Here is a 16,576-nt window from a genome sequence, read left to right on the forward strand (position 1 = left end):
GGAATGTGTTGGTGAAGTTGATGAATTGCTCAACCTTCTCGCGGGAGCACGACGTGGCACCGATGCAGTCATCAATGTAGCGGAGGAAGAGGTGGGGAGTGGTGCCGGTGTAACTACGGAAGATGGACTGTTCTACGTAGCCAATGAAGAGACAGGCTTTAGAGACAGCAATTTTCCTTCCCACGTGGTTAAAGATGCCCTCCAATGCATCTCGTCTGCATCCTGCATCTCCGCCCTCAAACCCCACCCCTCCAACCGTAACAAGGACAGAATCCCACCCGGTGCTCACCTTCCACCCTACCCATAAACCACATCATCCGACGACATTTCCGCCACCTCCAAACAGACCCCACCACCAGGGATATATTTCCCTCACCACCCATTTCCACTTTCCGCAAAGACCATTCCCTCCGTGACTACCTGGTCAGGTCCACGCCTCCCTACAACCGTCCTGGCACCCTCCCCTGCCACCGCAGGAATTGCAAAACCTGCGCCCACACCTCCTCCCTCACCTCCATCCAAGGCCCCAAAGGAGCCTTCCACATCCATCAAAGTTTTACCTGCACATCCACCAATATCATTCATTGTATCCGTTGCTCCCAATATGGTCTCCTCTACATTGGGGAGACTGGACGCCTCCTAGCAGAGCGCTTTAGGGAATATCTCCAGGACACCCGCACCAATCAACCCCACCACCCTGTTGCACAACATTTCAACTCTCCCTCCGACTCTGCCGAGGACATGCAGGTCCTGGGCCTCCTCCACTGCCGCTCCCTCACCACCCGATGTCTGGAGGAAGAATGCCCCATCTACCGCCTTGGAACACTCCACTCTGCAGGCACCCTGCCTCTATTCCTGATGAATGGCTTTTGCCCGAAGCATTGATTTTCCTGCTCCTCGGATGCTGCCTGACCTGCTGTGCTTTTCCAGCACCACTCGAATCTAGACTATTAATCCAGAGACCCAAGTAATGTTCTGAGGACCTGGGTTTGAATCCCACCATGGCAGATGATGTAATTTGAACTCAGTAAAATTTGGAATTAAGAGTCTGATGATGGCTGTGAATCCATTGTTGGAAAACCCATCTAGCTCACTAATGTCTATTAGAGAAGGAAACTGCCATCCTTACCTGGTCTGGCATTTATGTGCCTTCGGACCTTAGGGACGGGCAATAAATGCTGCCCCAGCCAGTGATGCCCTCATCCCATGAATGAATTTTTTTAAAAGTCAGGTGGTTTTATTTTCCTCATTGAGGGTCATGAATCTTTGGAACTCTCTTCCTCAAAAGGTGGTGGAATCAGAGTCTTTGAATATTTTTAAGAAAGAGCTGAATAAATTATTGACAAGCAAGGCTGTGAATGGTTATGGGGGATAAGTAGGAATGTGGTCTAATCAGACCAGCTATGATCTTATTGAATGGCTCAGGGAGTGAGTGGCATTCCCCAGCTCCTGATTCAATAGTTTGCACGTTGTTGTATTTGTTTGCCAGCTGATTTATCTACCGTGAGACCGTGAAAATTTTCAATAAGGGGAAAGCAGGCATCACCTTATCCAATTCTGTTAAAAGTCTCTTGTTTTCCAATTTTGTCCTTCACACTTGCTTATTCAGGCTGAACTGGAGATCTTTGGAAAAGCGCCTGGAGAGGTTGGAGGATTGGTGTGGACTGGTTGGGCCGAAGGGCCTGTTTCCACACTGTAAGGAAGCTAATCTAATCACCATGGTCATAATGGAGGCTGAATGGCCTACTCTTGTACTTTTTTCATGTAATTCCTCTGAGAAGGTACATACATTCATAGATAAAAGTAACTGAGGAGATTGGTCACTTTTCTATTGTGTCACTCACTTCAAGCATCCTTCACCCTTTTTTGCTCTAGGTGTACATTTATGAGAGCATTTCAGCATGGACTCAATAAATAGAGGAATGTCCTTCATTGTGTCTCTACAACTATGTGCTTTGTCCTCCCCCCACCCTATGATCATAATCTCATGTTCTATTTTAGATTTTTTTTATATCAGTCCCTTAACTTCCCAACATGTCATTTAATTGTACTTTCTGTTTTACAAAGACCTTTGGCTTTGTGTGCATGTGGTCATGAATTTGGAGACCAAGGTCCAGACACTAAGTGAGGACCCTTGTCAAATTCTGTGCTCAAGTGTAGAGATGGAGGAGAAGTTGTGGGAGCTATAAGTTGAATGTGACAGCAGACTGTAACCACACTGGAGGTGGAGCAGGGTTTGGGGGAGAGAAACAACAGTAGCCACAGTGTGCAGGAAAATAGAAAGAAGCGAGAGATATAAGTTATGAGAACCACAAGCATAGCTGTGTGGTGGCCTTTAGAAATTCACAGCCAATGAGCTGCAGGCAACCAATTGTGGGATTCATCATCTTGGTTTAGCTGCATTCTCTTCAATGGGTTTTTGTGAAACAGTAGTGTGTGCAGAATGTGACTGAACTGGAAACCGCAGTGAAGTATTAGATGACATGGAAAATGCAATAAAACACTTCATAAAGGGAAAATCTCTTTTTACTGTCTGTTGATTAGTGGCATAACAGTTTAGATATTGATAAGCTATTGTTAAAATTGGATAAAGAACCTAGCAAGTATTATCAATACTGTTTGATTTTATCAAACTATATTCAAGTCATCAACCTAACACTGTTTCTCTCTTGACAGATGCTGCTAAATTGTATTATTTCCAGCATTTTCAGTTTGTAAAGTAGAGGAAATGAGGCAAAGGTTTTGTTTGCCAATAGAAATGAGTTGCAACATTAAACTATGAAAAGGGAGGATATGAAAAATCTCTGCAATTATTCCTATGTCTTTGCTCTTTCCCCATAACCACATCATTGTTTTCCTCAGTATTTATTCAATTCCTCTTTGAAAGTTATTATTGGATCTGCTTCCATAATAATCTAGCTCTCAGGCATCACAATCTGTGTGAATAAAATTATCCTCATTTCTCTTTTTGTTCTTCTGTCAATTATCTTCAATTGATGTCCTTCGATTAATGATCGTCCCAGCAGTGGAAACAATCTCTTAATATTTAGACTATTTAAATCTATTGTAACTCTGAACATTTCTACTAAATTTTCCCTTAAACTTCTCTGCTTTAAGCAGAGCAATTCCAGTGTTTCTATCTCCAAATAATTCTGATGCTTCATCCTCTGGACTTCCTCCAAGGCTTTGACACACCATCTATCAAGTGATGCATAAAATTGGACATAAGAGTCCAGTTGAGGTCAAACTTGCATTTTATACAAGTTTAGCATATCTTCCTGGCTTTTATATAATACACCTGTTTACAAACATTAAAGATTTTGTGTGCTTTTGTTTCAACTTGCCCTGCCACCTTCAAGTGTGTGCTTCCTATTAATCCTATTTGACTATAACCTGGTGTGTGTGATTTTTAACTTTGTACACCCCAGTCCAACACCGGCATCTCCAAATACTTTCAAATCATAGAATTGTAGAGTCCCTACAGTGTGGAAACAGGCCTACGGCCCAATAAGTCCACACTGACCCTCCGAAGAGTAACCCACCAGGCCCATTCCCCTCCCATATTATTCTATATTTACCCTGATTATTGTACCTAGCCTTCACATGATGTATGTGAAGCCACAGTTCTCTCTACTCCTTCGTCCCTTTCAGTTAATTCTGCTGACTGTATCCCCAAATTACCTCATGTTTCATCCACAAATCACCCTCTGTATTCCCCTGATTTACATTTGCTGCAGTCAAGAAAAGTGATTCTGAACTTTCTCTTTGATCCTTCACCCTTCCGTGTTATCTCCAACTCCAAATACTTCCCAGAATGCTGTGCTCCTCTAGTTCCACACTAACCAGATGTCCCAATCAGACCTAGTATTATTTGCGAGCGTTTGGCCCATATCTCTCTAATCCCATATCTTTATGTACCCATTCAGATGTTTTTTAAATGTTGACAAGTGTGGTGCTGGAAAAGCATGGTAGGTCAGGCAGTATCCGAGGAGCAAGAGAGTTGATGTTTCAGGCATAAGCCCTTCATCAGGATGCTCCTCGGATGCTGCCTGACCTGTTGTGCTTTTCCAGTGCCACACTTTTCAACTCTGATCTCCAGTATCTGCAGTCCTCACATTCTCTCAGCCTTTTAAATGTTCTAATCATACCAGCCTCCACCACTTCCTCTGGCAGCTCGTTCCGTACACACAACACCCTCTGCATGAAAGTTACTTTTCCCTCTCGTCTTAAATCTTTGGACTTCCCTACACTGGAAAAAGACATTGGCTATTTACCCCATCTGTGCCTCCCCAATGGTTTTAGAAATCACGATAGGGTAACCTCCCAGCTTCCAATGCTCTTTGGAAAAAACCCCAGGCTGTTTAGCCTCTCCATAAAATGCAAACCCTCCCATCCTGGCAACATCCTTGTAAGTCTTTCCTGTACTGTCTCTAGTTTAACAACATCCCTCCTCCTAATCATGGTTTGGCACCATGTTAAAGCCGCAAGTTAAGGCTGATAGATGAAAGGCAACACTAAATAAAATAAAATTTGCATTTACATAGCAGTTTTCAGTAACAATATTCATCTGAACACCTTACAGTCAATGAAGCACAGCTGCCTCCCTCAGAGTCAATGTCGATCAATCAGGATGGGAATTTGTGAAAGTTTAGACATAGGCAGTAGGGTTATCTTAAAGGGTTTCAAGAAAACGGTTTCATACTTGAACATGATGAGACTTTGGAGAAGCAAATTAAATCATTAACAACAGACATGAAGCAATTAGGAACACTCTAACTCATAAATTTCACATCAACTCTGGAGCGGAAGCCATGAGGCATTTTAAAAACCAATTTGTTATAGCCATTTGCTGAAAACGTTTTCAAACCTGATCTTGTTCAAACTTTGCATCCAAATTAAGAAACAAAATCTTAAATAGAGAATAATTCTTCAAAACTTATTTTGTGGGATGAGCATGCAATCATTGCCAATTCCTAACTGCCCTAGAAAAGGTGGGGGGTGGTGAGATTTGCTACACAGAATCTCTACTATATGGAAACAGGCCTTTCGGTCCACACTGACCCTCCAAAGAGTAACCCACCCAACCCCATTCCCTTAACCTATATTTACGCCTGACCAATACACCTAACCTACACATCCCTGAACACTATGGGTAATTTAGCATGGCCAATTCATCTGACCTTCAACATCTTTCAACTGTAGGAGGAAACCAGAGCACCCGGAGGAAACCCACGCAGTCACGGGGAGAATGTGCAAACTCCACACAGACAGTCGCCCAAGGCTAGAATCTAACCTGGGTCCCTGGTGCTGTGAGGCAGCAGTGCTAACCACTGAGCCATCCTGCCGCCAATCTGAGACAATCTTAAGGAAACCTAGGATCTGAGTTAGCTCGCATTGTCCACTTCTGCAGTGTTCCTAATGTCTGAGAATAGCTAAATCTACACCATTATAACTTTTCTTCTGAATAATAGTCCACTGCCTGGTTCATAAATGCAAGCCGGAAGGGCTCTTGAGACAACGTCCCTCACTCTGGGCCAGGAGACCAAGGTCAAGTCCCACTTGCTCCAAGAGGGTGTCATAACATTTCTTTACAGGTTGATTAAAAACATAAAAATACAAGGGTCTGCAGTAGCGAAATGGTTCTGTCTCTATAAGAATTCCCATCTCCCCCAGACCTGTGTCATAACGTGTCTGAGCAGTTTGATTAAAAAGTTATTCATGCCTTAACTACCTGTTTACCCAGCGGTTCTCGGCAGACCATGAGATTTTAATTGATTCTTTCGAATTATTTAATAGATTATTTTGAACTCGTGGCTCTGGGAATTCAACCGTGTGTATGAGAATTTTCCAAATTAACCTGATAAGATGTTAAAAGAAGGCATGCTATCTAAACTGAGGCATTAGGATTAGGCTCATTCCTGATGAAGCAGCTTATTCCCGAAACGTCGATTCTCCTGCTCCCTTGGATGCTGCCTGTCCTGCTCTGCTTTTCCAGCACCACACTCTCGATTAGGATCAGGCTAACAGAATGCTTCGCTGGGAGCCGGAGACTAGTTAAACGTGTTGCAAAAGCAAATTGATGTTACCAGGGTAACCGTGACAAAGGCAACAGCTCACAAGGACAACAAGAATCATATAATATACAAATGAATCCTGTTCACAGACTGGGGCTGAACTGTGGATTCAGGTTGGATAGGAAGCAAAAGAAATTACATTTATATAGCGCATTCCAATGCAACAAGGACATCTCAAACAGGGGCCATTCACTGAAGAGGAGTCCCTGTTACAATGTGTAGCTGAGTGTGTCGGTCCCCATTGTAAAAAGCGTCCCAACTTGAAATCATCAATGTTAAAACTTGCTCCAGAGACACCAACGCTTCTCCCTGGTATTTCCCAGAATCGAAAGGTGTAACACCTTGTTTCAGGTCGGCAGAGACCGTCTGGGACTTTTGCCCTGCGCACCTCAATCATGTGTCGCATTAAACAGCCGGACACCCTCAAACTAACATAACACTGAACTTACATGGAACTTAGCGTCAACTTCGAACAAACTTACCGTGGTAACCGGACATTCCCTCACTCTGACTCTCAAAAAACTGAGATATATCCGACCCCACAGTGCCACCTCCCAGATCACGGTACCGCCTCCCTCCCGCACCGTCCGATCCCACAGCACCGCCTCCCTCCCGCACAGTCCGATCCCACAGCACCGCCTCCCTCCCGCACAGTCCGATCCCACAGCACCGCCTCCCTCCCGCACAGTCCGATCCCACAGTGTTCCTTCTCTCAGCACAGCCTGATCTCACAGAACCTCTCAGAATTTCCTGGTTCAAACACAGAACAGCACAGCATAGGAACAGGCCCTTCGGCCCACAGTGTCTGTGCCGACCATGATGCAATTTTAATCTAATCTCATCTTCCTGCACATAGCCCATAACCCTCTGTTCCCTGCCTGTTCACCAGTCTATCTAAAAGCCTTTTGAACATTGCCAACCTATCTGCATATACCATCTCACTTGGCACTGAGTTCCAGGCTCTGGATCAATGGTGCTGGAAGAGCACAGCAATTCAGGCAGCATCCGAGGAGCTTCAGCAAAATCGATGTTTCGGGCTAAAGCCCTTCATCAGGAATAAAGGCAGAGAGCCTGAAGCGTGCAGAGATAAGCTAGAGGAGGGTGGGGGTGGGGAGAGAGTAACATAGAGTACAATGGGTGAGTGGGGGAGGAGATGAAGGTGCACGACATGATTGAAGAGCTTCAGGGCAGAGGAAATGACCTGGGAGTTGCAGTGGGAGAGAGACTCCCTGAGATAACTGAGTTCCAGGCACCTACCACCCTTTGGGTTCAAAACATTGCATCGTACATTGCCCTTAAACTTGCTCCTTCTTATCTTGAAGAAGGGCTTATGCCCGAAACGTCGATTCTCCTGTTCCCTGGATGCTGCCTGACCTGCTGCGCTTTTCCAGCAACACATTTCCAGCTCTGATCTCCAGCATCTGCAGACCTCACTTTCTCCCCTTCTTATCTTAAGCCTATGCTTCCCCGTATTTGATATGTCTACTATGGGAAAGTGATTCCAACTCTATCCATGCCTCCTATAATTTTACCCCACAGCCTCCCATGTTCTCGTGAAAACAATCCAAGTTTGTCCAATCACTCTTTATAGCTAATACACTCCAATCCAGGCAATATCATTATAAACCTCTTTTGCACCTTCTCCAATGCCTTAACATTTTTTTCGATAGTTTGGGTACCAAAACTGCACACAATACTCTAAATATGGCCTAACTAAAGTCTTGTAAGCTGCAAAATGAGTTGCCAACTTTTATACACAATGTGCCAGCCGATGAAGACAAGCATGCTGTATGCCTTCTTTAGTACCTCATCCATTGTGTTGACAACTTTAGGGAGCGACAGATTTGCACCCCAGTATTCCTCATCTATCAGTGCTCCTCAGGGTCTTGCCATTCCTCTTGCATTTGGCCTCCCATTGTGCACCATCTCATACTTGTCCAGATTAAAGGCTATCTGCCATTCTCTGCCCAACTTTCAAACTGATCTATATCCTGCTGTATCCTTTGATAACTTCCCTCACTAACCATAACTCCACCTGCTTTCGTGTCATCTGCAAACTTACTAATCAGACCACCTACATTTTCTTCTAAGTCATTGATATAAATTGCAAACAAGGGATCCCAGCATGATTCTTACAGAACACTACTGGTCACAGACCTCCAGTCAGAAAAATACCCCTCCACAACTACCCTATGTCTCCTATGACCAAGCCAATTTTGTATCCAATTTACCAACTTATCACGGAAGCTACGTGGCTTGATCCTCTGGACTAGCCTACAATGAGGAATCTTGTCAGATACTTTAGAAAAGTCCATGTGGACAACATTCACTATTCTCATAAATCATTTTTGTCACTTCCTCAAAAAACTCAATTAAGTTTGAGACAAGACCTCGCCCACATAAAGCCATGCTGACTGTGCTGAATAAAGTTAAAAAAACACAACACCAAATACACCATCAGGTGTATTTGGAAACACTAGCTTTCGAAGCAATGCTTCCTCCTCAGGTGGTTGTGGAGAATAAGATCATAAGACACAGAATTTATAGCCAAATGAGTACAGTGTCATGGAGATGTAATGACACACTAAACAATTTTAGATCAAGTCTTTCATCTTTTAGAATAGGATGTGTTGGTTTCTGTTCTTTGATATGTCAATCCCAGAACTTCTTTTAAATTACATTCTCAGGAAAGGTCTAGCTTTTCTAACAACAGGTGCCATTCTCAGCTCAGGCAATACATTAAGGTGTGAGGTTGTCTGTATGCCAATGTTGAGTTAGACTGGTTCTATTTCTAAAGTGGGATTTACAGAGTTTAACATGGATTTGTGCAGTTTTTGAGCAAAATAAATGCAATTCTGCAAAAACAAATTCACCCCGTAAACTTTTATGTGTGCACGTGTAGAAGAGACAATGTGTGCATGTATGTGTATGTATGTGGGTGTGAGTGCAAGTGATAAGAGTGCGTGTGTATATATGTGTGTGTGTGGATTTGGTTACGTGTGTATGTGTGAGTGTGATGGGGTATACGCCTGTTGAGGGTGCGGGCGTGGATGTGAGTGTGGGGGGTGTATGTGTGTGCATATGAGAGAGAGCTTGTGTATGAGAGAGGGTCTGCAAGGGTGTGTGAGTATGTAGGAGTGTGTATGAGAGAAAGTGTGTAGTGCAGTGGGGTCAACTGTAGTATGACATGAACCAAAGTTCTGGGTGAGGCCATCCCCATGGGTACTGAACTTGGCTAAGAGCTTCTGCTCAGCCACTTTGCGTTGTTTCATGTTCTGAAGTCCGCCTTGGAGGATTGTCACCCAAAAGTCCAAGGCCAAATGGCCGGGTCCACTGAAGTGTTCCCCGACTGGGAGGGAACACACCTGCCTGGTAGTTGTTGTGCAGTGTCCATTCATCAGGTGTCATAGCACCTGCTTGGTCTCGCCAATGTGCTGTGTCTCAGGGCAACCTTGCCTGCAGCATATGAGATCGACCACGTTGGCCGAATCACATAAATGCTTGCCGCATACATGGTGGGAGGTGTCCCCTCGTGTAATGGTCTTCACTCTGACACATCTTGCAGCAGGTGCTGTGACAGGGATTTACAGTGTTGTTGTCATGAAGGCTGGGCAGTTTGTTATGAACAATGATCTGTTTAAGGTTTGGTGGTGGTTTAAAGAGGAGAAGTGGAGGCAGAGGGAAGCTTTTGGCAAGGTGTTCATCCTCATCGACAATGTGTTGCAGGCTGCGAAGAACATGGTGTAGTCGTTTGGCTCCTGGAGGACCAGTTCAAAATACGTACAACACAGATGGCCTCCTTCTTCAAGGACCGCAATTTCCCCCCCGACGTGGTCGACGGTGCCCTCCACCGCATCTCCTCCACTTCCCGCTCCTCCGCCCTTGAGCCCCGCCCCTCCAACCGCCACCAGGACAGAACCCCACTAGTCCTCACCTACCACCCCACCAATCTCCATGTACAGCGCATCATCCGCCGTCACTTCCGCCACCTCCAAACAGACCCCAGCACCAAGGATATATTTCCCTCCCCTCCCCTATCAGCTTTCCGTAGAGACCACTCCCTCCGCGACTCCCTTGTCAGATCCACACCCCCCACCGACCCAACCTCCACTTCCGGCACCTTCCCTTGCAACCGCAGGAGGTGCAACACTTGCGCCCACACCTCCCCCCTCACTTCTCTCCAAGGCCCCAAAGGAAACTTCCATATCCGCCACAGATTCACCTGCACCTCCACCCACATCATCTACTGCATCCGCTGCAGCCGGTGTGGCCTCCTCTATATTGGGGAGACAGGCCGCCTACTTGCGGAGCGATTCAGAGAGCACCTCTGGGCCACCCGGACGAACCAACCCAACCACCCTGTAGCACAGCATTTCAACTCCCCCTCCCACTCCACTGAGGATATGCAGGTCATTGGACTCATCCACCGCCAAACCACAACAACGCGACGGTCGGTGGAGGAGCGTCTTATCTTCCGACTGGGAACCCTCCAACCGCAGGGGATGAACTTGGACTTCACCAGTTTCTTCATCCCCCCTCCCCCCACCTTGTCTCAGCCGAATCCCTCCAGCCCGGCACCGCCTTCCTGACCTGCAGTCTTCTTCTTGACCTCTCCGCCTCCATCCTACTCCGACCTATCACCCTCACCTTGACCTCTTTCCACCTATCACATTTCCAACGCCCCTCCTCCAAGTCCCTCCTCCCTACCTTTTATCTTCTCCTGCTGAACACCCTCTGCTCATTCCTGAAGAAGGGCCTGTGCCCGAAACGTCGAATCTCCTGTTCCCTGTTTGCTGCCTGACCTGCTGTGCTGTTCCAGCAATAAAGTTTCAACTTTGATCTCCAGCATCTGCAGACCTCACTTTCTCCTGGAAGTATTGGACAACGAAGGGTACCCTGTCGGTTGCATCTCGTGTATGTCTCCTGAGGAGGTCATTACGGTTTCTCACTGTGGCATGTCGGAACTGGCAATGAGTTGGGCATTGTACCCTATTCTTTTGAGGGCATTCTTGAATACTTTCAAGTGTCCATCACGTTCCTTCACATCTGAACAGATCCTGTGTATGTGGAGGGCTTGTCCGTAGGGAATGGCTGTTTTAATATGTGTTGGGGGGAAGCTAGAGAAGTGTAGCATCGTGACGTTATCTGTGGGTTTGCAATAGAGTGAGGTGCTGAGGTGCCCATCCTTTGTGGAGATGCATGTGTTCAAGAATGAGACGGATACTAAAGAGTAGTCCATGGTGAGTTTGATGGTGGGATGAAACCTGTTGATATCACTGTGTAGTTGTTTCAGTGACTCCTTGCCATGGGTCCAGAGGAAGAAAATGTTGTCAATGTACCTGGTGTATAATGTTGGTTGGAGGTCCGGCATAGAAAAGTCTTGTTTGACCTTGTGCATGAAAATGTTGGCATATTAGGGTGCAAATTTGATCCCCATCACTGTTCCGTGTGTCTGGATGAAGGACTGGTTGTCAAAGGTGAAAACGTTGTGGTTGAGGATGAAGCTGATGAATTGTAGGACGGTGCTCAGAGATTGGCAGCTGTTGGTGTTGAGTACTGAGGCTGTTGCTGTGATACTGTCATTGTGGGGGATGCTGGTGTAGAGTGCTGAAACGTCCATTGTGACAAGGAATATTCCTGGTTTGACTGGTCCGTGGGTGCTGAGTTTCTGTAAGAAATCTGCAGTGTCACGAAAGAAACTAGGGGTCCCCTGTATAATAGGTTTCAAGATGCCTTCGACATAGCCAGAGATGTTCTTACGCAGGGTCCCATTGCCTGATACGATGTGATGTCCTGGTATGTTTAGATTAGATTAGATTAGATTACTTACAGTGTGGAAACAGGCCCTTCGGCCCAACAAGTCCACACCGACCCGCCGAAGCGCACCCACCCAGACCCATTCCCCTACATCTACCCCTGCACCTAACACTACAGGCAATTTAGCATGGCCAATTCACCTAACCTGCACATTTTTGGACTGTGGGAGGAAACCGGAGCACCCGGAGGAAACCCATGCAGACACGGGGAGAATGTGCAAACTCCACACAGTCAGTCGCCTGAGGCAGGAATTGAACCCAGGTCTCTGGCGCTGTGAGGCAGCAGTGCTAACCACTGTGCCACCGTGCCGCCCAAATTGGCTTTGTGTATCTTTGGAAGGCAGTAGAAGTCACCTACACGAGAAATAAGTGGGATGAAAGCACATAGGGAATTCTGAAGGCCTGGATCCCAAAGTCCTGATCAACATTTTCTAGTTCATGGGTGTGTTTTTTGGTCAGATCGGCCAGTAGTTGCCTGTAGTGTTCCTACTTGTTCAGTTGTTGGTACACTTCCTTTCAGTAATCTGTTCTAATCTGAATGACGATGTCTCCTACTTTATCTGCTGGTATGGTGACAATGTTGTGATTGGTTTTGAGAACATGGGTAGCGTTGCATTGTGATCAGGTGGTGTTTTCCTCTACCTCATGGGTGCAGCTGACGGATCTGGCATTTATATATTCCCTGACAATTTGAGCATACATGTTAAGCCCAGAGTTGCAACCTTCTGGAGGGGTCCAAGTTGACCCCTTCTTTGGTCGTTCCATTACGGATCTCTGTGATGAGTGTTCTGGTTCATCAGTGGACCTATTGGGATCACTGCTGACATCTTGAAAGAATGGCTTTGTGCATGGGAAATCATGTCTCACAAACTTGATTGAGTAACAAAGAGGACTGATGAGAGCAGAGCGGTAGATGTGATCCGTATGGACTTCAGTAAGGTGTTTGACAAGATTCCCCATGGGAGGTTGGTTAGCAATGTTAGATCTCATGGATTACAGGGAGAACTAGCCATTTGGATACAGAACTAACTCAAAGGTAGAAGACAGAGGGTGGTGGCGGACAGTTGTTTTTCAGACTGGAGGCCTGTGACCAGTGAAGTGCCACAAGGATCGGTACTGGATCGACTACTTTTCATCATTTATATCAATGATTTGGATGTGAGCATAAGAGGTATAGTTAGTAAGTTTGCAGATTACGCCAAAATTGGAGGTGTAGTGGACAGTGAAGAAGGTTATCTCAGATTAAAGCGTGATCTTGATCAGATGTGCCAATGGGTATATGAAGTAGCAGATGGCGTTTAATTCAGCTAAATGCGAGGTGCTGCGTTCTGGGAAAACAAGTCTTAGCAGGACTTATACATGTAATGGTAAGGTCCTAGGGAGTGTTGCTGAACAAAGAGACCTTGGAATGCGGGTTCATAGCTGCTTGAAAGTGGAGTCGCAGGTAGATAGGATAGTGAAGAAAGCGTTGGTATGCTTTCCTTTATTCGTCAGAATATTGAGTAGAGGAGTTGGGAGGTAATGTTGCGGCTGTACAGGACATTGGTTAGGCCACTGTTGGAATATTGCATGCAATTCTGGTCTCCTTCCTATCGGAAAGATATTGTGAAACTTGAAAGGGTTCAGAAAAGATTTACAAGGTTGTTGCCAGGGTTGGAGGATTTGAGCTATAGAGAGAGAGGTTGAATAGGCTAGGGCTGTTTTCCCTGGAGCATCGGAGGCTGAGGGGTGACCTTATAGAAGTTTACAAAATTATGAGGGGCATGGATAGGATAAATAGACAAAGTCTTTTCCCTGGGGTGGGTGAGTCCAGAACTAGAGGGCATAGGTTTAGGATGAGAGGGGAAAGATATAAAAAAGACCTAAAGGGCAACTTTTTCACACAGAGGGTGATATGTGTATGGAATGAGCTGCCAGAGGAAGTGATGGAGGCTAGTACAATCCAAAATTTAAAACGCATCTGGATAGGTATATGAATCGGAATGATTTGGAGGGATATGGGCCAGATGCTGGCAGGTGGGACTAGATTGGGTTGGGATATCTGGTCAGCATGGACGGGTTGGACCGAAGGGTCTGTTTCATGCTGTACGTCTCTATGACTCTATGATTCCTGGAGTCTCATCTGTCTGATGAGTTTCTCTGCGTCTGCTGCTAGACCCATGGGGTCCATTTTGGTGGTGGGGCAGAAATTGAGGCCTCGGCTAAGAACTTTGATCTCTTCCGGTTGAAGGAAGTGGTCCGATAAGTTGACTATTGATTTCCCTGTGGTGATAACATTTTCAACTGTGGTGCCAGGCTTGGCTGTTGTTGATGGTAATGCCAAATTTCTCCAGTTTCTTGATCTTGGTATGCATGTACGTGGTGTTGTTCTGTCACCTTGTCTGGCTGGCAGTGTCGCGTAACTGTAATGCTATATCTTGAGCGCAAGCTGAGACTCCATCTTGATTTCAAGGTTGTGGTGCCTGCTGTGCAGTTGGTGCACAAGATAATTGAGGAGTTTGCGAGAGGAGCGATAGCAAAGTCTCTCTGTGTAGTCTGTGTTGTAGGTCGACTTGAATGGGTTTGTGATCTGTAATCCTTTTGGGATCTCTCCTGCTTTTCTGCAGAAACTTGATGTCTGTGTGGATATGCTAGATCGTCATGGAGATCATCTCCACTTTGAGCTGGCGGGTCATGGTGTCGATGGTAGTCATGACTACGATGGTGCCAGAGTTGGACTGGGGTGGACAAAGTTAAAAATCACATAACACCGTGTTATAGTCCAACAGGTTTATTTAGAGACACTAGCTTTTTAAGTGATGCTTCTTCCTCAGGTGGTTGTGGACAATAAGATCATAAAGACGCAGAATTTATATCCAAATGAGTATAGTGTCATGGAGATGTAATGATGGGATGTGTTGGTTTCTGTTCTTTGATATGTCAATCCCAGATCTTCCTTAAAATTACATTCTCAGGAAAGGTCTAGCTTTTCTAACAACAGCTGCCATTTCAGCTCAGCCAATGCATTAAGGTGCGAGGTCTGTCTGTGTCCCAATGGTGAGTTAGACTAGTTCTATTTCGAAAGTGGGATTTACAAAGTTTTACATGGCTTCGTGCTGTTTTTGAGCAAAACAAAATGTAATTCTGCAAAAACAAATCCAATAAACTTTATGTCATCATTGTCTACAGGAATAGTGCCAGAAGACTGGAGGATAGCAAATGTCGTCCCCTTCTTCAAGAAGGGGAGTAGAGACAACCCTGGTAATTATAGACTAGTGAGCCTTACTCCGGTTGCAGGTAAAGTGTTGGAAAAGGTTATAAGAGATAGGATTTATAATCATCTAGAAAGAAATACGTTCATTAGGTATAGTCAACATGGTTTTGTGAAGAGTAGGTCATGCCTCACAAACCTTACTGAGTTCTTTGAGAAGGTGACCAAACAGATGGATGAGGGTGAAGCGGTTGATGTGAGGTATATGAATTTCAGTAAAGCATTTGATAAGGTTCCCCACCGTAGGTTATTGCATAAAATATAGATGCATGGGATTGATGGTGGTATGGATTAGAAATTGGCTAGCTTAAAAAGACCGAGGGTGGTGATTGATGGGAAATGTTCATCCTGGAGTTTAGTGTATCACAAGGATCTGTTTTGAGGCTACTGCTGTTTGCCATTTTTATAAACGACCTGGATGTGAGTATAGAAGGATGGGTTAGTAAATTTGCAGATGACACGAAGGTCGGTGGAGTTGTGGATCATGCCGAAGGAACTTGCAGGTTACAGAGAGACATAGATAAGCTACAGAGCTGGGCTGAGAGGTAGCAAATGGAGTTTAATGTGGAAAAATGTGAGGTGGTTCACTTTGAAAGGAGTAACAGGAATACAGAGTACTGGCCTAATGGTAAGATTCTTGGCAGTGTAGATGAGCAGAGAGATCTCGGTGTCCATGTACATAGATTCCTGCAAGTTGCCACCCAAGTTGGTAGGGTTGTTAAGAAGGCATACGGTGTGTTAGTTTTTATTGGTAGAGGGTTTGAGTTTCAGAGCCACCAGGCCAGGTTGCAGCTGTACAAAACTCTGGTGTAGCCGTAATTGGAGTATTGTGTACAGTTCTGGTCACCAGATTATAGGAAGGATGTGGAAACTTTGGAAAGGGTTCAGAGGTGATTTATTAAGATGTTGCCTGGTGTGGCAGGAAGGTCTGATGAGGAAAGGCTGAAGGACTTGAGACTGTTTTCATTAGAGAGAAGAAGGTTAAGAGGTAACTTAATTAAGACTTATAAGATAATCAGAGGGTTAGGGGTGGACAGTGAGAACTTTTCTCCTCGGATGGCGATGGCTAGCACGAGGGAACATAGCTTTAAATTAACGGGGGATAGTTATAGGACAGATGTCAAAGGTAATTTCTTTACTCAGAGAGTAGTAGGGGCATGGAATTCCCTGCATGCAAAAGTAGTAGACTCACCAATTTTAAGGACATTTAAATAGTCTTTGGATAAACAAATGGATGAAAATGGAATAACGTAGGATAGAAGGGCTTCAGATTGGTTCCACAGGTCGGCACAACATCAAGGGCTTAAGGGCCTGTACTGTGCTGTAATGTTCTATGTTATATGTGTGCGCGTGTAGGAGAGACAGAATGAGTGTGTGCATGACTAAAGTAGAATTTACAGAGTTTTACATGGATTTATGCAGTTTTTGAGCAAAAT

The 16,576-nt window shown here is 45.3% G+C and overlaps 1 protein-coding gene across 1 annotated transcript in view; it reads right to left on the bottom strand.

The window, feature by feature from the left end:
- The window catches only part of cracr2aa (calcium release activated channel regulator 2Aa), a 101,764-nt gene extending 95,119 nt beyond the window's left edge, over positions 1 to 6,645 (bottom strand). Inside the window, exon 1 of the mRNA XM_043708892.2 lies at positions 6,557 to 6,645. The gene's annotated coding sequence lies outside the window, so the exon portion shown is untranslated. The remainder of the gene's footprint in view (positions 1 to 6,556) is intronic.
- Positions 6,646 to 16,576: the final 9,931 nt, after the last annotated feature.

This window comes from Chiloscyllium plagiosum, unplaced genomic scaffold, assembly GCF_037043375.1.
Source record: "Chiloscyllium plagiosum isolate Xiang-an unplaced genomic scaffold, Cpla_swu_hap1 HiC_scaffold_19, whole genome shotgun sequence".
NCBI classification, from domain to species: domain Eukaryota; kingdom Metazoa; phylum Chordata; class Chondrichthyes; order Orectolobiformes; family Hemiscylliidae; genus Chiloscyllium; species Chiloscyllium plagiosum.